This window comes from Nicotiana tabacum, chromosome 11, assembly GCF_000715075.1.
Source record: "Nicotiana tabacum cultivar K326 chromosome 11, ASM71507v2, whole genome shotgun sequence".
Lineage (NCBI taxonomy): Eukaryota > Viridiplantae > Streptophyta > Magnoliopsida > Solanales > Solanaceae > Nicotiana > Nicotiana tabacum.
In genome coordinates, this window is record NC_134090.1 from 119416388 (window position 1) to 119440756 (window position 24369).

Below are 24369 nucleotides of genomic sequence, written 5' to 3' on the forward strand. Positions count from 1 at the left end.
AAGCACAGCGAGGGTGAAGGTAATTTTGGACCTGATGAACAAGCATCCCAAGCGAGTGAGAATCCAAAGTTTGGATAAAAATTCTGGAAAAATTGTTGAAGTTTTTCAGGAAATTGTGTATGATAATCTACCTTTGTATTGTAATTGCTGTAAACATCAGGGCCACGATGAGAAAACATGTCGATATATATCGAAAAGGGCACACCAAAATGATGAGATTGAAGATGTAGAAGTTTTTCAAGAACCAATTGATCAAGGTCCTGTAGAACAATATCAAGAGGATTTAAGGCAATTGTTGAATGCAAGAAAGATGCAACTGTAGACATGTAATTTTTGACCCTCCCCAAGATTTTTTTATATATTAGAGTAAAATATTTAATTTAGGCATAATATATATATTTTAAGTAATTTTAACTCTTTTACTTTATTTTATTACAAGAAAACAAAAATCACAAAAAATAGGTTCATTAATGTTTTGTAGTCATTTTTAATCTAAAAAAAACTTTAAAAAATATATACAACGATAGTATAGTATTTTTATTTTAATATGATATTTGAAAATACCTAAAATAGATTTGTTTTAATGGTTAGTTTTATTTTAGTAATTATTTGAATAGTAGGATTAATTAATAAATGTGCCCGTATTTTTAATCTCGTTCGCAGCGAAAGAATAGAGCCTGGGCTCGAGCAACACATCTTTAGGCCTAATTTTGGACATAGCCCACTGTCACACCTCTTTTTTCCTACACCCGAAGGTATATAAGAGAGTTTTTCCAATTAAAGTGACATTATTCGAAATGAGATTCGTTTATTTAAATTCATAGTCGCCATTTGGGATAATTTATGGTGTCCTAAGTCACCGGTTCGAATCCCAAATCGAGGAAAAGATTGACTCTGTATTGTAGCCTGCGAACCAGAAATCCGGGTAAGGAATTCTGTTAACCCGGGAGAAGGTGTTAGGCACTCCCGAATTCCGTGGTTCTAGCACGGTCGCTTAACCATTTATACTTGGCTTAAATTATTTAATTATGTATTTAGAAACTACATGCATTTTTACCTTTACAGCTTTTAATTACATGATTTACTCGTACTTAAAGAATTATCGAGTTACGCATACGTATACTCGTGTGGTTTGGCGTGTCAAGAGTCATGTCACGCGTACGTGTACACAATTCACAACACTTAATTTATTTAAGAAAAAAAACTTAGTCAAAGTCGCGCGGACGCGGACCTTAATTTATTTTTGAAATTCGTAATTATGTCACGCGAACATGTCCACAATCACGATAATATTTTAAACGGCCCTAAAGGTTTCTCTAGGAATATTTATTATTTTACCTCTACATTATGAAATTAACACAAGAGCCATTTGTTACTAAGTGTCTAACTATGGCTTGCCTCAAATTTCCATTTTTTAAGACCCTAATTATTTAACACTAAAGTACTTGAGAAGTCCCTTCCAAACAACAAGGCTTTATTAAACCATTTTATTAGCGGAAGGGCCTGAATATTTTGGCAACGCTTGCTGCAAGCAAGGACTTCAGGATCGAATCCCTAAAGCCATACCTACCAGTGATCTCTCATAATCTTTTTAACCGTTGAGGAGGGGAGAAAAATGAGTCGGGGCATGAATAAGAACTTTATATATATCAATCAACAATAATCCCCTTTTAAACTAAGGCATAAACTATATGGAAACATCAATTGGTTACAGTTAAGACCAGACAATCTATACATATATAGCCAAAATTTCAGCAGAAGTTATTGTTGTATACAATCTATACATTGAGCACAGTTGGACAACTTAACACATGAATCATAACAAGAAAACAAAAGTATAAACAGTAGAAGCTAATAGAATTTAACATTCAAACAAGATTCTTATTCAAATTCCAATTCGAACATCCAAATCTGTATACAAATTCAATCTGGTTCCAACTTGTGGCACTTCATTTGTTAGCAAAGGGTATGAAGGAATACCTGAAAATGAAAGTCAAAAGGGGGTGAGATCAGAAGTAAAAACAACAGCAATCACTAGCAACAACAAAACAGTCCCAGTTTTAATCCAGCTACTAACCCCAGATAGTTCAATGAAACAGTATATGGAAGATGGTTTCAGCCAATTCGAAATTGAAAACCAGAAAATAGAAATCAATGAAACAGTAAATTCCGGTTTTTTTTCCAGTATTTTCAGAATGTTTTCTTGTCTCCTTCTCTCAGAATCTCTTCCAAGTTTTCTTAGCTCTCTGCCCCTGTATATTCAGTGTATCCAGAGTGTATATCGAGTGTATACCGCTCTCTCCGCCCCCCTCTTTTTTTCTTCTCCTTCCGAATTCCCCTCTTATAGGCACTCAATCAATGCCATCCTCATTACTAGTATCCCTTACTTTATTTTAATTATCCCCACTAACTTATTTTCTCCAAATTAATCAATTAGTGTCATTCTCATTATCATTTTCAGCTTTTTATTTCTTAATTGTCCACTTAAACTAGCTAGTGTAATTCTAACCCTACCACTATTGAGAAGCTTCTCAATTAGATGAATACCCTTTTTGTTAAACAATCCTCAATATTACCCTTAAGTTTTTGTTTTTAACAATCTCTTAAGTTCTGAATTATCACAAATAATGCAATACTAAATTAAAAGAAAATCACACAATTTGACTAAAATACAAAATATGTTATTTTTTGCGAATTTTCATTTTTGTAAAATACCTAATTATTAATTAATTCCAAAAATGTAAAAAATCAAATCTTAAATGCAAATGCTATATTTTTTGTATTTTTAATGCATTAATAAAATTAAACATGCACACAAACATATGCAAACAATCAGAAAAATCACGCAATAATTCCTAAAAATAACAAATAATCAAAACCAAAACCTAATTTTTGGGGAATTATTTTGGAGTAATTCGTATGAGGCAAAAATCACGTGCTCACACCCACAATTGCCAAACCCATAATTTCTAGGCTCATACCCCTTAACATAAAACCCTACCACTAACCTAGACCTATGTATATAAACAAGCTAACACCTAAAGAATGAGGGAAGGGAGGAGCACAAAAAAGGAACGAGAACGAAACAAAAAAAGCAAAAGGCAAAACCTGCGTGGGAACGAAAGAACTGGAGGCTAAAAAAACGAAAAGCAAGCAGCAGCTGCTAAGGCTGCGAACAAACGAGTGACCCCACCCCCTTCACGTTTTCTTCTCCAGACCCCCCTGTGAGGTCATCTTCTTCACATCCCCACTCAAACAACCCCTGAACATCTTCTTCTTCATTCTAAGAATAGAAGCAGCACTTCCACCTTCAACCAAGCCGACGAACCAGCCCCACCAGCCACGTCGCCAGTTCGCCGGAAAACAGCGACGAACCAGACCGGCCGGTTTATCACCGGAAACCAGTTCCCCCGTCGTTGTCTCTCACCTAACAACGACCTTACGCACACACACTCAAAAACGGGCAGAAACAGAGTGAGAAATTTCGAGGATAACAGTCATCCGCTTCAGTTATCGCTGAAGAGTCGAAGTTTCGGTCTGTCGAGATCCGTTCGTGAATCCTATTGGAATTTTCATTTGCCTTTGGATCTTCCCAGCTATAAACTTTCAAAGTCAGATCCTTCTTAAGGTTCATCTCTTAATTTACATCACTATTTTATCATATATGCCATGAATGAGTCTCTGTATTTCATTTTTGAACGTTCTGTGTTGTTGGCATTGAACATTGCTTGAAGAATATTAGCATATTGACTTCATTTTAGTGTGATTAATTATTCATATGATATTATTAATTAGATGGCTAATGTGATAATTGGAATTTAAGTGAGTAAGAGTGGAAGGCAGAGAATTTTTAAACTTTGGCATCTTGAATTTTAAGCATTTGCTTTATTTGTTCTTTAATGGGGGCACACGTCAATCTAGTTGGCATAAGGTGCCAAAATATGGGAGATGGAACATTGCAATTTCTGCTGCTTTTTTGTTCAAAATTGAATAAGTTAAATAATTCATGAACACCGCTAGTATACTTCTAGGTACGCTTTTAATCTATAATTGTGGTGGTGTACACGTTCGTGTGATATGATTACGATTTTTTTGTTTAAAAAAAAAATCGAAGTATGCGTTCGCGCAACTTTGACTAAACTTTCTTAATAATAATAAAGCGTTATTAATTGTGGACACATTCGCGTGACATGATTTTTGACGCGCCAAAAAAAAAAATGGGTACACGTACGCGTGACTCATTTCAAGATAATCTTCTTAATTAAAAAGCGGTGAAAAGTAAGTGCACATAGGTTCTAAGTTCAGTAATTAAACAATTTAGTTAAGCCAAGTATAATCAAAGCGACCGTGCTAGAACCAGGGAACTCGGGAATGCCTAACACCTTCTCCCGGGTTAACAGAATTCCTTACCCGAATTTCTGGTTTGCGGACTGTTAAATAGAGTCAATCTTTCCTCGATTCGGGATTCTAAACCGGTGACTTGGGACACCATAAATCTCTCAAGTGGTGACTCTGAATTTTAATAAATAAATCTCGTTTCGATTGTCCTTTAAATGGAAAAACTCCTTTATTTATACCCTTTCCCCGTGGGTGTAAGTGAAAAAGGAGGTGTGACAGCTCTAGCAACTCTGCTGGGGACAAAAGAACCCAGAACTTCTGGTTCATGGTTCAAGAATTCGAGCTTGGATGAATTGTTATATTTGGCTTTATTTATTATCTGATTTTTACATGTTTGGGCTTAATGTACTAAACGTTGCTTTTTACCGCTTTAATATTATCTGAACTGTATATATAAACTGCTACGAAACCCTTCTTCTTTTTGAGTCTTCTGAATTTATGGTGCACATGTACGCGTGACCCACTTTTTTGTTAGAAGTCATACCTAATAGAACGAGGTTGGGTCAAGTAACTAGGCCGGGTAGACTTTCGTGCTCCCGGTACGTTGCCCTCGCTTCGGCTCGAGCTGTCCGCTCGGGTAAGCCAGATCTAGAACAATAAACCCAGGTTTTGAACCCAGTATAACAAAACCTCATGTCAGATCCCTAGTAGGAACGCTTGTTTGCATCACGTACATTTGACTTTGGGGGACTCAACACAGGGGTTGGATCCGTCTAGGACAGGTGCACCCAAAATAACAGACCATCTTGATGCATCCTATGTGCTACATGTTGCATTTATTCAAGGGTAAAAAGGTCATTTGGCGGACCAATGATAGTTGAGGGTAAATGAAAAATGAAAAAAAAGAAAGAAAAGAGAGAATGAAGTGTGGAGATAAAGCGAGTGGGGCCCAATTATGTTGTTAAAAAAAGAGCTTGAAATTTTAGGGGAAAAAAGATTTTGCAATTTTTCATCGTTTTCCAAAAATCAAAAAATCAAAAAAAAAAAAAAGAGAAAAAGAAAATCCAAAAAGATTTTGCATGTTTCATCATTTTTCAAGAAAAAGCAAAAAATAAATATGTTATCTCTAAATTTATTGTTTTTTTTAATTATCGCCCGTATCCAATCTGCCCAAACTACGCATACCTGATTCTCGTCTTTCGGTGCGTGATACGTAGGAAACCCACATAGGGTCCAGTATTCCTAGTAAATCTTAGTTCTTGGCTTTGCGGGGTCATAGCCAAATTTTTCACTTCTAGCCACCTTTTGGTCAAATAAGTCATTTTGCAAAAATAGCCTCAATCATGTCTTGCATGTGTCCAGTAGGGAGTGTTATTGTCTCACATAGTGTTGGTTTAAAGTTTTCTCATACAGGTGTGGATTTATTTACCGGAGTTTGAGAATGACAGATACCCCAGGACCACCGCATTCAGGAGTTGTTTAAGGACATTTTTATATTTGTTATTTTTATTTTATTTTTATGTTTTTTATGTCGTCTTTTACTTTCTAGTTTCGTACAGTAATGTCAAGTATTTTGTTATTGTATTTTCTGCTTTATATTTGAAAAATGTGTTGTAACTCAAAAATCCAAAAAAAAAAGAGATAATGCATTTTATATTTCCGTTATAAATTTTCTTTAGAATACTAATTCTAGAAATGAAAATTTTTTGAGGTTGTTTTTTCTTTAGGCAATTAATATCTAGGACTTAAAATGAATTATTTTTATGTTCCCTTTAGTACTTTTATTTTTGTACTTCTTTAAAAGCTTTCTTTAAGGTGTTAATTCCAAAATCCAAAAAGATTTTCTTTTGAGGTATTTCTTTGGGAAATTAGTGGGAAAAAAATTCTTTTTATTTTCATTAGAACTTTAGGATACTGTACATAGAAAAAAGCATACTTTATCTTTTGTTTATCATTAGAATTTTTCCTTTAGGCAATCAAAATTGAAATCCAGAAACATTCTGTTTTATTTTTTTCATTGCTTGCTACGAAATCTTGCGTCAGGATATCAAATGAAGATTCAAAATATTTTTCTGTGGTTTATTCAGATTTTCTTCATAAAAAAAATTAAAAAAGGGGTTTTCTCTTCTAGGATTTTCCTTAATAGAGTATTTGTTTCAAAAAAAAAAAAGAAAAAAACATGCTCATTAAGCTTGAGTTTAGAATAGGTTATAGAGCATTCAGTCAAGAAGATTCAAAAAAAAGACTTGCTTCTTTTATTTCTCTTTTCTCATCGGATTAGTCACTAAGGTAAATAGAAAAAAAAAAAAGAAGAAGAAGAAAATGAAAAAAGAAAACGTTAGTTTGTTTACTTTATTCCCGATCTCCAGAACTACGCAAAGATCTGATTCATGCGGCGTCATGATACGTAGGCAACCTACATAGGGTTCGATCGAATCATTTTTTTTATTTATTAAAAGAATATGAAAAAAAAGAAAAAAAGAGAAAGAAGAAAAAGAGATGAAATTATGGGATGTGAGAAATAAGAGAAAAAAAAAGAGTGATGATTAAAAAAAAAAAGAGAAAGAAAAATGAGCAAGCCAAGAAGTGTTAAAAAGAAAATAGAAGATTCAAATGGATAAATTGGGATGACGCCAAGTGACCTTGTGACCCTCGAAGTCATTCTTGGACCGTTAATTATTGCTAGGCACATGGCACAAAATGTGATATTTTTAGCTGTTAAATGCTCTAACGCTAACATGATGACCTCATTTTGTTCCTTTTGTTCTCCTCATTATAGCAGAAGGTTGGTTGGCTTGTGGTTCTTAAGATAATTCATCCATTCAACACAAGGCCAAAGGGCAAGGTAACCATGACTAGCAAAAACTTGGGCTCAAGAGTTGTTGGCCTGTCAAGGGAGTTTGTGGAGTCGGAGTCTGAATTGAAAGAGGAGTTCCAAAGGGTGAAACAACAGATGACAGAAATGTATCAGTCTTGGATCAGGGGGCATCCTCCTCCTTCATTCCCCGCTAACTACACTGAAAACCCTGCAACTATCCCACCGCCATCCCAAATCTAGATTCTCACTGCTGCTGATATCACCCCACAACCTTTTCACACTCTACCCGCCAAAATCACCTCATATCCCGCTCCTTTGGCCAATCATGCTCTTGTAGTTCCTCCCCCAGCTACTTTTCCTCGATCTTCTAACGAGGTTGTGTTCAAAGTCCCTGATGCCCAACACTATGCACCAGAACCAACTTTCAAAGTCTCAGATTCATACTCTCCCGCTCCTCATTTTGAGCCTCCCGGTGAAACTAAAAAGCCTGCTAAGACAGTGGAGCAAGATGAGATATCCAGGAAGGTGAAAATCTTAGAGCAGTCTTTAAGAAACATGCAAGGGATAATGAGCCAGATGAGCGTGGCTTACAAAGACTTGTGCTTGTTTCCTGATGTCCAACTGTCTGATGGGTTTAAGATACCAAAGTTCGATTTATATGATGGACATGGAGATACCGTGGCCCATTTGAGAGGCTACTGCAGTAAGATGAGAGGCGTCGGTGGGAAAGACAAATTATTGATGGCGTATTTTAGTCAAAATCTGAGTGGGGCAGCTCTGGAGTGGTACACCTGCCAAGATGCTAGCAGGTGGTACACGTGGGATGATATGGCTCAGGCCTTTGCCAGGCACTTTCAGTACAATATAGAAATTGTCCCAGATTGCATGTCCCTCGCCAGGATGGAAAAGAAACCTAATGAAAGCTTTAGGGAATACGGGTTCAGATGGAGAGAGCAAGCTGCCAGAGTCCATCCTCCCATGGAAGAAAAAGAGATGGTCGAGTACTTTCTTCAAGATCAAGAACCAACTTACTTTGGGCATTTGATCACGACTGTAGGTAGGCCTTTTAATGATGTGGTAAAAATGGAAGAAATGGTAGAAGACGGGTTGAAGTCTAGCAAGATCATGAGTTATTCTACTTTAAAAGCCACAACACAAGCAATTCAGAACGACACAGGAAGTTTGCTGGGTCAGAAGGAACACGATGATGTTGCTATGGTTGTTTCAGAGTCACGACATGGACCAAAGGGCCCGCCTCCCCAATTTACCCAGCCTCAACTCCAACCCCAAACCTGTCCCCGAGCTCCACGTAATCCACCTTAGTATTATCCTCCGAACAATGTCTGGTCATATGTCCAACCACTAGGTCATTCCCTATGGCGAGCGCCAGCACCGCATAATACATTCTTGCCTTCACAACATTTTCGAGCACCCAACAACCCTAGAAAACAGGGGCAGGGAAGGGAACAAAGGCAAAGAAATAGTTTCACGCCAATTCGGGAATCCTACACAAGCTTGTTTGAAAAGTTAAAGCATGCTGGCCTGATTGAGCCACTCCTCGGCTATACTCCAGACCCATATGCAAAAGGCTTTGATCCTACTGTACGATTCATGTACCACTCTAATGTCCAAGGGCATAGCATTGAAGATTGTCGTTCTTTGAAAAGGGAAATAGAAAGAATGATTCAAGAAGAGGTAATTGTGATCAATGACAATGACAGGGAGCATGCAAATCCTCTTCGGAACTTGCGGACTGAAGTTAGTGATATTGAAGTTGTTAATGATTTTGGCAATATTGATGTGGAACCCAGTGGCTAGGATGTTGTGCTTGGTAATTGGAAAGACACTTCATCTCTTGGCTACCTGGAGAGGAGTCTTGGTGGTTTATTTTGTTGTCATTTCTGTCGTCCGGGTTATTTTCAAGGTTGTAATCCGGATATTGTCTTGTGATTCAAATCCTTCTATACTTTTATTTTGCCTAGTTTATTTTTTGTAGTAACTCGTTTAGTGTTGTCTAGGTTTGTTCCAGGGTTGTAACCCAGTTTAGTTTGCTTGTTTTGTTGTTCAAACCCTTTCATGTCTAATGCAATTTCCTGTTTTCTGTTATTTTTAGTCATTTTTGTTTAGTTCTCTTTTCCTTTTATAGTCCTTTTCCTGTTGACTCTAGTGACATGACATGCATGCGTAATTCTCAGTCTGGTCTTAAAAAGTTAGTTTAGTCATGAAGCAACGAAACAATGTTGAAGATGTAGGTATATTGGAGGGAAATAAGTGAAGGCATTTTGAGATCACTTCAAGCCCAAATTGTGTGAAACTAGGGCAGGTGGAACATAAAAACACACTATTGAAATGCATCATGCTGCATCGGGTGAAGATAATGGCAAGTTTGCCCCAAATTTGTAGGGGGTCGTTCGTGGTAATGAGAGTGAGGGTGTTGTCCAATGGTGCTTGGTAATTAACAGATGTAGAAGGCGAATGTGTGGATATGGTGTTCAAGTCTTGTACAATCAAAAGATGTTACAAATGTTTTCCTTGGTCTGCTTAATTGTGTAGTTTGCACTTGGCATGTTTTGGAGATTGGAATGATGAAGACATTTTGTTCTGCTATCTAAATACTTTATCCTTCGTTACCCCTTTGAGCCTCATTTATTTTCTTTCATACCCCTCTTTTGGAATCAGTAGCAAAGATCAGAAACGCAAGCATGAAAGATAAGTAAAGGAAAAGAGAGAAAAGAAAAGATGAAAATTGAAAAAAAAAGAGGAAAAAGGAAAAAGAAAAAAGAAAACAACAAAACAACAAGAAGAGAAAAAGAGTAAAGAAAAGAAAGGAAAAAAAAAAGAGAAAAAAAGAGAAAAAGAAGAAAGAGAGAAAGGTACAAAAATGAAGCAATTCCTATGTCATGAACTACGTTTGACCTGATCCCTTTTAAGGATACGTAGGCAGCCTCACGGTTCGGTCCCATAAAAATAAAAATCCAAAAGTCCCCAAGCAAGAAACTGGGGCAGAAGTTGTGGTCGTTGCAAGAAATCTGATTCCGGAAGTTGTAATTTTGAACCCATGTGAATTGTTTTGAGCCTTTGATATCCTTTCTTTTTAACCCTATCCAAAAGCCCACGTTACGGTCCAAAGAAAGACCTTCCGATCAGTCTTCGAGAGATGTCAAGTCAAGCAAGGAGAGGTAATTCATATCAGGGGCAACACTTTGGTCCAAGCAGAAAATAATGAAATGAGAGAGTCTTATTGGTGAAAACCTTCACGGGCACCGTAAGGCGACGAGAGCTGAGAGAAGTAAAAAATGAGAGTCTTATTGGTAAAAACCCTCGCGGGCACCGTAAGGCGACAGTAATTTGAGAGAAATCGGAGCATTGAAGCCCAGTTTCACGGTTTAGGGATATAATAGTAGTTGAACATCAGACTTGCTCAACAGAATAAGCCACAAGTGCATGTCATGGTCATTAGAGTGGGTATCCACATTTGATAGGTTTCTACTTTGTAGTTTTCTTGTTAGGAATCACCTCTTTCCTCTGTCCTTTACTCCGTTCCTTTTGTCTTGTTTACTTCCTCTTACTGAGTCTATTTGGTTAGAACAAGTGAGAAATGACTTCAAAATTTTCTACCAACTTTCCAATTGTACAAAACGGAATTTGGCTAGCATATCAAAGTGGCATAAGTTAGGAAAGAACAACGTGCGCACTGAGTTGTTAACAATCAACATGCTTTGGGATTCATGTGAAATACAAAGGTTTGGTATATATCAATTCATGAACAATGCAACAGATAGTGGATGTTGGGTGAACGGAGAAGAGGTATTTTCTGTGATAAGGGTGACAAAGAAATTGGTTAGTCAATAAGTGAGCAATGTCTTTCAAGGTGAAATCAAAGTTATCATGGCAAGTGAAGGATCAGCCGCCGCAAAGTCAAGGCTACAAACCAACCACCATGTTTAAACTCACAAGTTTTCTTTGTCTGAGATAGGGACGGAAGCTGTGTTCATATCAAAGCTTGGAAGGTTGAAATTTTCAGGTGTAATGCCCCAATTCTACTTACGCAAAGGCTATTGAGAAGATCACACATCACCACTAGGAAAAGCATTTCCTAGTCTGGGTTTTCAAGTTATATTTTGTTGTAGGAGATGCACTTCCTAAATTGAGATTTTACCACTAGGAGACGCACTTCCTAAATTGAGATTTTACCACTAGGAGGCGCACTTCCTATTTGGTTCATTTAAGTTCATTCCTAGGAGATGCACTTCCTAGCTTGAGTAATTGAGATTTCACCCCTAGGAGACGCACTTCCTAGTCTGGTATTTCAAGTTATATTTTTGTTTTAGGAGACGTACTTCCTAAATAGAAATTTCACCCTTAGGAGATGCACTTCCTAGTCTGGGTAGTTCAGGTTATATTTTTGTTTTAGGAGATGCACTTCCTAAATTGAGATTTCACCCTTAGGAAACGCACTTCCTAGTCTGGGTAGTTCAGGTTATATTTTTGTTTTAGGAGACGCGCTTCCTAAATTGAGATTTCACCCCCTAGGAGACGCACTTCCTAGGCTGGGTAGTTCAGGTTGTATTGTTGTATTAGGAGACGCGCTTCCTAAATTGAGATTTTTACCACTAGGAGACGCACTTCCTATTTGGTTCATTTAAGTTCATTCCTAGGAGATGCACTTCCTAGCTTGAGTAATTGAGATTTCACCCCTAGGAGAAGCACTTCCTAGTCTTGGTATTTCAAGTTATATTTATTTTTAAGGAGACGCACTTCCTAAGTTGAGATTTCACCCCTAGGAGACGCACTTCCTAGTCTTGGTATTTCAAGTTATATTTTATTTTAGGAGACGCACCTCCTAAATTGAGATTTCACCCGTAGGAGACGCACTTCCTAGTTTGGTTCATTCAGGTTTTATTTTTAGCAGACGCATTTGCTAGTCAAAGTTTTGGGTTTTACTCATAGGAGACGCACATCCTGGTCTAGTCATTACTTTACTCTAACCATTGCATCAATAGTATAAGTGGGTTACAATATTGCTAACAATTCACAAATCGCCCAATTACCAAATTGGGGCAGAAAATTTTCTTTGTTTTTGTCTATTTTGTTGAAATCAGGTACCCGCTTGGAGAACAGGGAGAAGACATTCAAGTTCAGCAATCAGGAGCTCGCCTGGAGAGCAGGGAATACTTTCAAGTTCAGCAATCAGGAGCCCGCCTGGAGAGTAGGGAATACTTTCAAGTTCAGCAATCAGGAGCCCGCCTGGAGAGCATGGAATATATTCAAGTTCAACAATCAGGAGCCCGCCTGGAGAGCAGGGAATACTTTCAAGTTTAGTAGTCAGGAGCCCGCCTGGAGAACAAGGGAGTACAATTTAAGTTTTAGATTTCAAATTCTTTGTTTTATCTATTTTTGAAGTCAGGAGCCCACCTGGATAGCATGGGAATACATTCAAGTTCAGCAGTCAGGAGCCCGCCTGAAGAGCAGGGAATACATTTCAAGTCAGCAGTCAGGAGCCCACCTGGAGAACAAGGGAGTACAATTCAAGTTTTAGTTTTCAAATTCTTAGTAATATTTGGTAACATGATCCATTTTACACTTACATCTATGCCCAGCCACCAAACTGGGGCAGAAAATTTTCTTTGTTTTGTCTATTTTGAAGTCAGGAGCCCGTCTGGAGAGCAGGGAATACATTTCAAGTTAGCAGTCAGGGAGCCCCGCCTGGAGAATAGGGTCAGTTTTTACTTGAGTCAAGCTTAGTTTATAGTTTTCCTAGTCTATTCTTTAGTTTAATTTCATCATTGCATCAATAGTACAAGTGGTTTACAATTTTGCTAACAACTCACAAATTTTCCTAGTGCAAACTGGGGCAGAAAATTTCTTTGTTTTGTCTATTTTGTTGTAATCAGGTGCCCACTTGGAGAACAAGGGGAGACAACTCAAGTTTCTAGGGAAAACAGTGTCGAAGGAAGACAACTCGAGTTTCAAGGGAAAGCAGTTTCGAAGGAAGACAGTTCAAGTTTCAGGGAAAAATGGTTCAAGGTGCAAGGGAAAACAGTGACAAGTAACAAGAGAAGACGGTTCAAGTTTAGCAATCAGCCGCCCACCTGGAAGAAAGGGAATTCAATTTAGAATGCAATTCAGGTCAGTAACAAAAGAAGCTCGCGTCAAGAATGCGAGTCAGCAGTCCTAGATGATCAACAGAAGTTAGTCAATAAAGGAAAAGAGAGAAAGGCAACAAGTTAATCCAAATGCAGAAATTGATGAAGGATGTGAGTTGTTCAAGACATGGCCGAGGTCACAAGCACTACATGTCCGGTCTTGGTCCGAAAATCTAAAGAAGAACAAGCTAGCACCTGCAACTGGCAAGCGTTAAGGTTCAAATCTAAAGTCTGCATGAAGAACCACTCAAGACTCAAGATCAAGCTTCAGAAGACTTATAGATAGGAATCTTGTAACTCGTAGTTAATAGGCTTGGCTAGTCTGTTTCATGATTTGATTTTGATGTAATAGCAGGACTACGGACCGGAACCTCGGCGGAACGGCACCTCGACCGGATCTCCACCTCAACATACTCCGTCATCTCACTCATTTTTGAACTACACGTGGCATGATTCCTTTATAGCCAAGGATATGTAGGCAGCCCAGATACCAGGGCTCGGTCACATTCCCCCCTCTCTTAGTATTAGTCTCTCCAAATAAGGGTCGGGTCAAAAACTTGTCTAGTCAGTCTTTGTTTGAAAACTTTATACGTTTCCAGTCAAAGAGGGGCAGCTGTAGACATGTGATTTTTGATCCTCCCCAAGATTTTTTTATATATTAGAGTAAAATATTTAACTTAGGCATAATATAGATATTTTAAGTAATTTTAACTCTTTTACTTTATTTTATTACAAGAAAACAAAAATCATAAAAAATAGGTTCATTAATGTTTAGTAGTCATTTTTAATCTAAAAAAAAACTTAAAAAATATATACAACGATAGTATTGTATTTTTATTTTAATATGATATTTGAAAATACCAAAAATAGATTTGTTTTAATGGTTAGTTTTATTTTAGTAATTATTTGAATAGTAGGATTAATTAATAAATGAGCTCGTATTTTTAATCTCGTTCGCAGTGAAAGAATAGAGCTTGGGCTCGAGCAACCCATCTTTACGCCTAATTTTGGACATAGCCCACAATTGCCAAGCCCATAATTCCTAGGCCCATACCCCTTAACCTAAAACCCTACCACTAACCTAGACCTATGTATATAAACAAGCTTTACCTAAAGAATGAGGGAAGGGAGGAGCACAAAAAAGGAACGAGAACGAAACAAAAAAAAAGCAAAAGGCAAAACCTGCGTGGGAACGAAAGAACTGGAGGAGGCTAAAAAAAACGAAAACCAAGCAGCAGCTGCTAAGGCTGCGCACAAATGAGTGACCCCCACCCCCTTCACATTTTCTTCTCCAGACCCCCCTATGAGGTCATCTTCTTCACACCCCCCACCCAAACAACCCCGGAACATCTTCTTCTTCATTTTAAGAACAGAAGCAGCGCTTTCACCTTCAACCAAGCCGACGAACCAGCCCCGCCAGCCACGTCGCCAGTCCGTCGGAAAACAGCGACGAACCAGACCGAACGGATTATCACCGAAAACCAGTTCCCCCGTCGCTGTCTCTCACCTAACAACGACCTTACGCACACACACTCAAAAACGGGCAGAAACAGAGTGAGAAATTTCGAGGATAACAGTCATCCGCTTCAGTTATCGCTGAAGAGTCGAAGTTTCGGTCTGTTGAGATCCGTTCGTGAATCCTATTCACTGCCCGGTCTTCGTTTCTTCAGTCGTGTTTGAGGATTAGTCGAGGTCCGAGTTTTGTCCGACGAGGCTTCTAGTTCATCAAGGTCTGATTTGGAATTTTCATTTGCCTTTGGATCTCCCCAGCTGTAAACTTTCAAAGTCAGATCCTTCTTAAGGTTCATCTCTTAATTTACATCACTATTTTATTATATATGCCATGAATGAGTCTTTGTATTTCATTTTTGAACATTCTGTGTTATTGGCATTGAACATTGCTTGAAGAATCTTAGCATATTGACTTTATTTTAGTGTGATTAATTATTCATATGATATTATTAATTAGATGGCTAATGTGATAATTGGAATTTAAGTGAGTAAGAGTGGAAGGCAGAGAATTTTTAAACTTTGGCATCTTGAATTTTAAGCATTTGCTTTATTTGTTCTTTAATGGGGGCACACGTCAGTCTAGTTGGCATAAGGTGACAAAATATGGGAGATGGAACATTGCAATTTCTGCTGCTTTTTTGTTCAAAATTGAATAAGTTAAATAATTCATGAACACCGCTAGTATACTTCTAGGTACGCTTTTAATCTATTATTGTGGTGGTGTACACGTTCGCGTGATATGATCACGATTTTTTTTTTTAAAACAAAACAAAATCGAAGTATGTGTTCGCGCAACTTTGACTAAACTTTCTTAATAATAATAAAGCGTTATTAATTGTGGACACGTTCGCGTGACATGATTTTTGACGCGCCAAAACAAATGGGTACACATACGCGTGACTCATTTCAAGATAATCTTCTTAATTAAAAAGCGGTGAAAAGTAAGTGCACATAGGTTCTAAGTTCAGTAATTAAAAAATTTAGTTAAGCCAAGTATAATCAAAGCGACCCTGCTAGAACCACGGAACTCGGGAATGTCTAACACCTTCTCCTAGGTTAACAGAATTTCTTACCCGGATTTCTGGTTCGCGGACTATTAAATAGAGTCAATCTTTCCTCGATTCGGGATTCTAAACCGGTGACTTGGGGCACCATAAATCTCCCAAGTGGCGACTCTGAATTTTAATAAATAAATCCCATTTCGATTGTCCTTTAAAATGATGTTGGATGCCAACCCTATGTTCAAGCAACCGTTGGTAACCTTGAACACATCAATGTATGATATTCCCTCTCAATCATGTAAGTCAATTGGTGAGCATGGGGGTGAATCTGGGCAACTATCAATCTCCACTGGCAATAACAAAGGAATAATTCAAGCAAAGGTGAGGGAGATGGTTATTAACTCGAAACTATGGAACGACCTACGAGAGTATGATAATGAGGAGGGCTGGAGTGACGGAATTGCTGGTTTTTCATCTGAAGAAGATGACCAAGAGAATGACCAGGATAGTGCAGGAGAGGACATTGATGCTCCAGTCAAGCCAAAGTTTCAGGGGAAATCGGCAGCACCCAAGAACAATTTGAATTGTCATGCACTTGCGGCACCTGCAGCAAGTCCCAACAGCAAGTTGAACCATAATGCTCCAGCTTTTGTTCCAAGAATTTCTGCAAATGCAGAAGCAAAAAATTTGGGTCAAAAGGCAACATGAGATAATGTGCAATAACAACAATGCTCAGGCGAAAATTCTGCTGGTGATCGAAAAGCAACAGTAGTGCCAAAATCTGGGCAGAATCAAATTGTAACAACTGAGCCACTCATTTCATTGGAGGAGAGGAAACTTTTGGATGCAATGGTAAGCTCTACTCCTCTAAAATCCTTAAATCCTGCTACGCTTAGCACTGGTCCTGTAAGTAAGAGCAAGAAAAAAAATGCAAAACATAGGACAACAACAAAGTAAGACAATCGTGACAACGACACAAGGAGGAGATGCCTTAGTGACACTCGATATCGTTCAAAGTTCTCCACAACCTGTTAATTTGGGGAGTGAATTTTTTGAACAAGGAGAAGAAGAAGCAATGTTACAAGAATGTCGTGCATAGGCATCAAGAAAAGGGGATCTATCACCAAGGCATAGCGGCAAAGGTAAAAAGACTCATACAAGGAAAAATAGTTGGGACGACAAGGTTAGTGATTTTTTAAATGTTAGGCGACCTCCAATGAGAAATGCCAAACAAAAGCAGGTCGCCCCAACTACATCAACAAGGTCCAATCGTTCTAAAAAGAAATCATGAATTTTGAATACTTCTTGAAGAATTGGGAGTGTGATGAAAAAGAATTACAAATTGAAGAAATTACAAGTTTGGACAAGAAGGAACAACATTTTAATTCCTTTATCATTTTATTCTACTATTATGTTAGTATTCTGATTTGTAATATCATCACAGAATATGTTATAAACTCTGTGGTGATCACTGAATATTTGATTGTAGCTAGTTCTTTCTTTTTACATGCTTGCTAGTGAGGCTATTTTATGCCTCAATAGGATTAGTAAGGTAAGGTTTAGCCCGATTTGTGTTATATGAGTAACAATACCGGTGCTATTGTCCCCCCTTATTTCTACTTTTCCTAATTGTTGTATTTTCTTTTCTGTTATTAATAAAAAAACTAGTCCTAGGTGTTTGCCTAGCGGATTGCCAAAAAAAAAAAACCACTTCAAAACTAAATAATTAATTAACTATCGGAATCACCAATAAACAAGCAACAACCGCTTCAAAATCAAAATGTTGGGCATGTGCTGGCACATGCCATCCCCCATCTAGTATAATAGTATAGGATAAAATTGTACACTCGTTTCAGCCCGAATCTTTCATTTCTAAACGGGATTGTGTGTCCAACGACCGAGACGAAATTTGGTGGCGTTTGGCTTTCTTTGTGTTCAACGACCGAGACGAAATATAGGATATAAAAGAACCAATTTCACTTTCTTTGTGTACCAATTTCACTTTCTTTGTGTTCTACTACTTCTTTCAGACTTTAATTTGTGTGTTGCTGACGAGTTTCATGTTAGGTTTTCTTACCTTTTTGAGCTATGCAACCCTTTTTGTCTTTTACCATGTACCTACATAATTCTCATACGACCATCAGTCACCTACCTTGTATACGGGTAAAACCAAAGTTAAGGAGCACTCTGATTTTTCGGCGAGAGAAACGAAGTGAGGACGTAACTACAAGGAATCAAAATCAAAGCTGGGAACCTCCTATATCAAAGCTTAAACAAAGCACCTACCCTCAGAGCCATTGAGACTAGGCTCCCGGACCCGATTTCGAATAACGATGCCAAATATCTGCATACGAATTAACAATGGGTCGTGATATTCGTACCCGACCAGATATCACGGCGTGAATCTCGACCCATATCAGCAGTTAATCAGTGATTAGCGAAAAGAAAGATTTTTACCTTTCTTAGTATTGTACTTAGGGTAAAACTCCCCTACTATATAAAGAAAAAGTTTATTATTCAATACACATGTTGTAACATGCATACCAAGGCAACTCATATGTTTTCACTATTTCTAAAGTTGAACAAAGCTTTTACCTTTGTTCATATGTATCATAAGTGTTGGCTCCGAACCGAAGGCAGGCTACTTATTAAGCTTTTAACCGAGCCAAGATTCAGTATCATCACTGGTTCGACTATTTAACCGAGCCAAGATTCAGGCTACTTATTAAGCTTTTAACCGAGCCAAGATTCAGTATCACTCTAGTTGTGGTGATGAGCCCCGTGACCGAGCCGGTCGTAGATACCATGGTGATAACGATAATGGAGAAGACAGTGAGGAGGGGCATTCTCTACATAGAAGACGACGACCTTCCTCGACTCAACAAAATGCTTAATCAATTAAACCAATTCGCTCGTATCTAGCTACAAGTTACTTAATTACATCAATAAACGCTAAATGAATCAATCCCAATGCATGAAAATGAATTTTTCAAAGTTTTACCCAAAAAATCAAAAATCGCCCCCGGGCCCACATGGTCAAAACCCGAGGTTTGAACCAAAACCCGATTACCCATTCCCCCACGAACCCAAATATATAATATGTTTTGAAATCGGACCTCAACTCGAGGTCCCAATCCCCAATTTTTGAAAAAACCTAGGTTCTATCCAAAATACCCAATTTCCTCCATGAAAATCATTGATTTTGATTTGAAATCATGTTAAAAGATGTTAATGATTGAAGGAAACAAATTTAGTGTTAATTATATCTATTATTTTTTTTGACGGTGACATCTTTAGTGTTAATTATATCTATTATTTTTTTTTACGGTGAAATAAATCTATTATTATCACCATGGTGACTTCTTTTATTTGTTTATCTAACATCAACTTGTATTGAAACTGTTCACATATCCTTAAAATCACATATAAATTCAATTGTTATTCATTTTTTTAGAGTAAATAGTTTGGCGCCCACCGTGGGGCTAAGGATAATAGTGGTAGTTTGATACAAATTTCTATAACGCACTATATTTTATACATGTTCTTGGGATTTTAATTTCAGATCTACCTAAAGATGTTCTGCTCACTTCAACGTTGATGTTGAGTCTGGCCATCATGGTGAAAACAACAATATAGCACCTAGCAACAAGGTGCCTCCTCTGATCCTAACGGGGTCCCAGTTGCAGACTCAATCGATGCCAACTCGCATGTGGCCATTGACGCCAACCTGCCGACCGACCCTAAGAACTAGGGCTGCTTAACGGGCGGATTGGGCAGATTATTTACTCTTAACGGTTTGGCTTACCGGTTATCTGCTTTTAAATGTATTAATCCACTAGCCATCCAATAAGATATCGGGCGGATTGGTATCGGTTTAGTTCTTATCGGGCAGTTTATCGGCCTAGCATACAAATTCAGAAAACGAAATTACACCGGACATACATGTCTGTTAAAAAAGCAGAACACATCATTTGAGATGAAAAGGCTGCTGCTCATTTCTCAACAAGACCAAATTGCTCCTTAAGCCTTTGAACTTTCACATGAATCCAATACCAGTTGTTGGTTTATCAGCCGTGTTGACATAACTCTGCATTCCCTAAATATACAAACTATTTTACTACTTTATGAGCAAGATAGATAACTCAACTAAAAATATGAAGGAGAAAACACTGGAGATATGACATGCTAGAGGATCAAAATATGGTACTTCAATTAAATGATAACCAAACAGAAGTTTCAGTATCAATGATGCATATAGCATATTACAACGTCCTTACTGATAACAAAACAAACATTTCAGTCAATGACACATTTAGGACATATAATGAAGTCTTTCGTAACCAAATTTCAGCATCAACTATAACTGAAGCTTTTCTGGCCAAATAAACTTAGGGAGCCTGGGTAGAAAACAACCAATAAACCCGAAATGAAACGCGAAATTGTCAAAAGAAGTGTCCAATTTCTGTACTCATATGTACTGCAGCAATTAAAGTCGCAGTCTCACTTCACAGTCTCACCTGCAACCAGTATACGTAAACAAGCAAGGATAATCACTAATCAGCATTGATAATAAATACAAAGAAAAAGCCACTCCAAAAGGCAAAAACATTTTTAATCAAATACACTGAAATAACTCAAAGCAACTTAAAACAAAGGCAAATTCTGTGTTAATCCTTACTATCAAAGAATCAAGTTGTAATGGACCGCAAAGCATCCCATGTTGTCAGAAAGATCTCCTCTTCTTTCATTTCGTGAAACAATCAATGGCACTTCTTATTTCAACAACTTTTGGAACAGAAACCCCATGAAATAATCGAACAAATGTGTCAAACTGAATCTAAAATCAACTAATCAATACTCAGATATCCAAAATTTCTGTAAACCAACAAATCGTTTGGCAACAAATTAATAACGAATACCAAGCACCTAAGACAAATCAAATTCGGGAACAAGTTAAAACACTGAATTCGATCGATCATTGAAACTTACCTTTTGTGGAAACAAATCCATTGCTAGTTCAGTATTGCGAGTGTAAAAAAAAAGTAGGACCTTTTCAAATAAACAGGAAGGACCTTTTCTGAATTCGACTATCTTTTTGCTTGCTTGTGGAAACTTTTGCAAGTAAAATCACACTCAACAAGAAAAGAAACTTACCATCTGCTGACTGTGGCAAGAGGGAGAGGCGAGACGGGGCGAGGTGGCTGGTGAAAGTCGACGAGGACTGGTGGCTGCTGGTTTAGGGCCTTAGGCGTTAGTGACGGGTTTCTGTGATTCTGTCTTTACTCTTTTTGATTATTTAGGAATTAGGTTTAGGCGTTGCGTTAGTCTTAGAGACACAGAGTACTGGAACTCTCTGGAAGTGGAAGGGTCAAGAGTTTTTGTCTTTTTTATATTTAATATATATATGGATAAAAATAAATTTATATATATATATATATATATATTCTTAATGGGTTAACGGGTTAACGGATTATCCGTTAAGAAAATTAAATAATCCTCCCCCAAAGCTATAAGCCGTTAATAAAAAAAATTCAATCTGTTCCCCGTTCGTTAAGTCGTTAACATGATACCAGTAAGCTATTAAGCTTCGGTTCGGTTTGGTTTTCGATTTCGGATCGGCTTTAAACACCCCTACTAAGAACAGTGTTCACGGAGTAGCCCGACCAATGACTCAAGGTACGCCCGAAGGTAAAGTCTACGGGATCAATCTGCGGGTGATCTTCAAAATGTTACAAGCCCAACAGGAAAACGATAGCACAGTTGCAGAACCAAAGTCGCGCCCCTAGCAGAGTTGAGCCCGAACAATCCTGGGAAAACACCTAAAGGAATTAGCAAGTCACAAAAAGGCCGGACGAAACTGATCCCGGGACTAACCCCGGACGAAATTAATAAAGATGCTTGAGGAACTGACAAAGCGGGTGGAATCGGGAGAAAAGAAGATTGTGGCCAATGACAATAAAGTGGAGATCTATAACTCCAGAGTTGATCAAATCCCGGGAGCGCCCTCGATATTGAAAGTCCTGGACTCTAAGAAAATTGTCCAAAAGCCTTTCCCTCCGAGCGCGGCACCGAAGCCAATATGACAAAACCGAGTCGGTTTTGCTGAAAAAGTTCGGAGAAACTCTGTCAAAAGGAGCAATGATGTGCTATCACAACTTGCCCCCAAATTCTATTGATTCATTAGTTATGCTTGCAGATGCCTTTGTAAAAGCACACGTCGGGGCCATCAAGGTCAAGACCAGAAAAGCAGGCCTTTTCAAAGTAAATAAAGAGATATCGAACTTCTCAGGGAATTCGTATCGAGGTTCCAAATGGATGGACCTGCCTCTGATTGAGGATGATTGGGCCGTTAAGATATTCACTCAAGGACTCAAACCCTAAAGCTCCTTAGCTTCACAACATTTGAAACAGAATTTGATAGAGTACCCAATGGTAACTTAGGTCAACGTCCATAATAGGTACCAACCGAAAATCAGAGTCAAAGATGATTAGCTCGGGTCCGCCTCCCAGTCTGTTTATCCAATCAGAACTAATTACATGTCTAAGAGAGTCGTCGATCATGAACCAAGACAGAACAGAGACCGGTATCAACCATTTAGTAGAGCAGAAGAGGTAACGGATCTAGGCGTAGCCCTGTGAGAAACGAAAAAAGGAACAATCGAAGCCATAGTGGTCGGGGACTCATGAGAAAAAACGGTTTCAACAGGCCACTCAAGGCTAGGGAGGCACCGAGGTTATCAGAATACAACTTTAGTGTCGATGCTACCAGCATCGTATCTGCCATCGGGCACATCAAAGATACCTAATTGCCTCGGCCATTGCGGTCTGACCCTACCCAAAGAGACCCTAACTTGATGTGTAAGTATCATGGCACTCACAGCCATAGAACCGAGGACTGCCGACAGTTAAGGGAAGAAGTTCCCCAGTTATTCAATAACGGGCATCTCCGGGAATTTATGAGTGATCGAGCCAAAAATCACTTCAGGAATAGGGACTCCAACAAACAGACCGAGCAAGAAGAACCTCAACACGTCATCAACATGATCATTGGAGGAGTCGATGTCCCCCAAGGACCAATGCTAAATCACACTAAGATGTCCATCAAGAGGGAAAAACGAACCCTAGATTATATCCCGAAGGGAACCATTTTATTCAACAATGAGGACGTCGAAGGTATCGTGCAACCACATAATGGTGCATTGGTAATATTTGTACTTATAAATAAATATCGAGTTAAGCGTGCGTTGATTGATCTAGGTAGCTCATCCAACATCATCAAATCGAGGGCCGTAGAGCAGTTGGGTCTACAAGACCAAATAGTGCCAGCAATCCGGGTTTTAAAGGGATTCAACATGGCATACAAAACTACCAAAGGAGAAATAACCCTGCTAGTAAATGCCACCGAGACAATTCCGGATACTAAATTCTACGTGATTGAGGGGGGCATGAGGTATAACGCCTTATTCGGAAGGCCTTGGATTCACAACATGAGGGTAGTTCCCTCAACACTACACCAGGCACTAAATTTCCCCACTCCGGGAGGAATAAAAATGGTCTATGGAGAGCATCCGGCCTCAAAAGAAATGTTCGCAGTCGATGAAGTGATCCTGATTTTGCACTCTCGACATTAAAGAACATGAAGCTGGTCATTAGGAAAGAAACCAAATAGCAATCATCGATACAGGTCCCGACCGAACTAGAGAAACAAGGAGCAAGCGAGGATGATGATTACGGAGTATCTAGGTCGTTCATCGCCCCTGATGATTCTGATGCCATCAAATCAACGGTCGAGGAGCTAGAGCAATTCACATTGATAGAACACTTTCCCGATGGGAAGCTATACCTGGGAACGGGGGCAACTCCCGAACTCAGGAAAAAAATCATTAAATTCCTAATATCTAACATAGATTGTTTCGCTTGGTCCCATCTTGATATGACCGGGATCCCGCCAGAGATAACCACTCACAAGCTAAGTTTGGACCCGAAGTTCCACCCGATTAAACAGAAGAGGAGACCTCAGTTTGAAGTCAAGCATGCATTCATCAAAGACGAGGTATCTAAACTCCTTAAAATAGGTTCCATTTGGGAAGTTAAGTACCTGGATTGGTTAGCTGACGTAGTGGTACTACCTAAAAAGAGAAATAAGTTAAGAATGTGCGTAGATTACAAAGACTTGAACAAGGCATGCCTGAAAGACTCTTTTCCTTTGCCTTACATCGATCGCATGATCGATGCGATGGCTGGGCACGAGATATACAGTTTTCTCAATGCCTATTCCGGGTACAACCAAATCTAAATGGACCCTCACGATCAAGAAAAAACTTCCTTTATAATGCCGGTGCCACCTATCAATGCCTAGTAAACCGGATATTCGGAGGATGAATAGGAAAATCAATGGAGGTTTATATTGACGACATGCTAGTTAATTCCCTGCGAGTAGAGGACCATTTGAAATATTTGCAGGAAACCTTCGACATATTGAGGAGATACAATATGAAGCTCAACCCAGAAAAATGCGTATTTGGGGTCAGATCCAGAAAATTCCTCGGGTTCA

At 38.5% G+C, this 24369-nt stretch overlaps 2 long non-coding RNA genes across 2 annotated transcripts; one reads left to right on the forward strand and one right to left on the reverse strand.

The window, feature by feature from the left end:
* The first annotated feature begins 3393 nt into the window (after nucleotides 1-3393).
* On the forward strand, nucleotides 3394-5922 carry LOC142166354 (uncharacterized). Its single transcript, XR_012696729.1, has 2 exons — nucleotides 3394-3628; nucleotides 5739-5922. It is a non-coding gene; the product is annotated as an uncharacterized LOC142166354 (long non-coding RNA).
* Nucleotides 5923-20001: 14079 nt separating this feature from the next.
* LOC107791912 (uncharacterized) lies at nucleotides 20002-21169 on the reverse strand. The gene is made up of 2 exons (XR_001649370.2): nucleotides 20494-21169; nucleotides 20002-20332 (listed from the first exon to the last, which is right to left on the reverse strand). It is a non-coding gene; the product is annotated as an uncharacterized LOC107791912 (long non-coding RNA).
* Between the last annotated feature and the right edge of the window lie 3200 nt (nucleotides 21170-24369).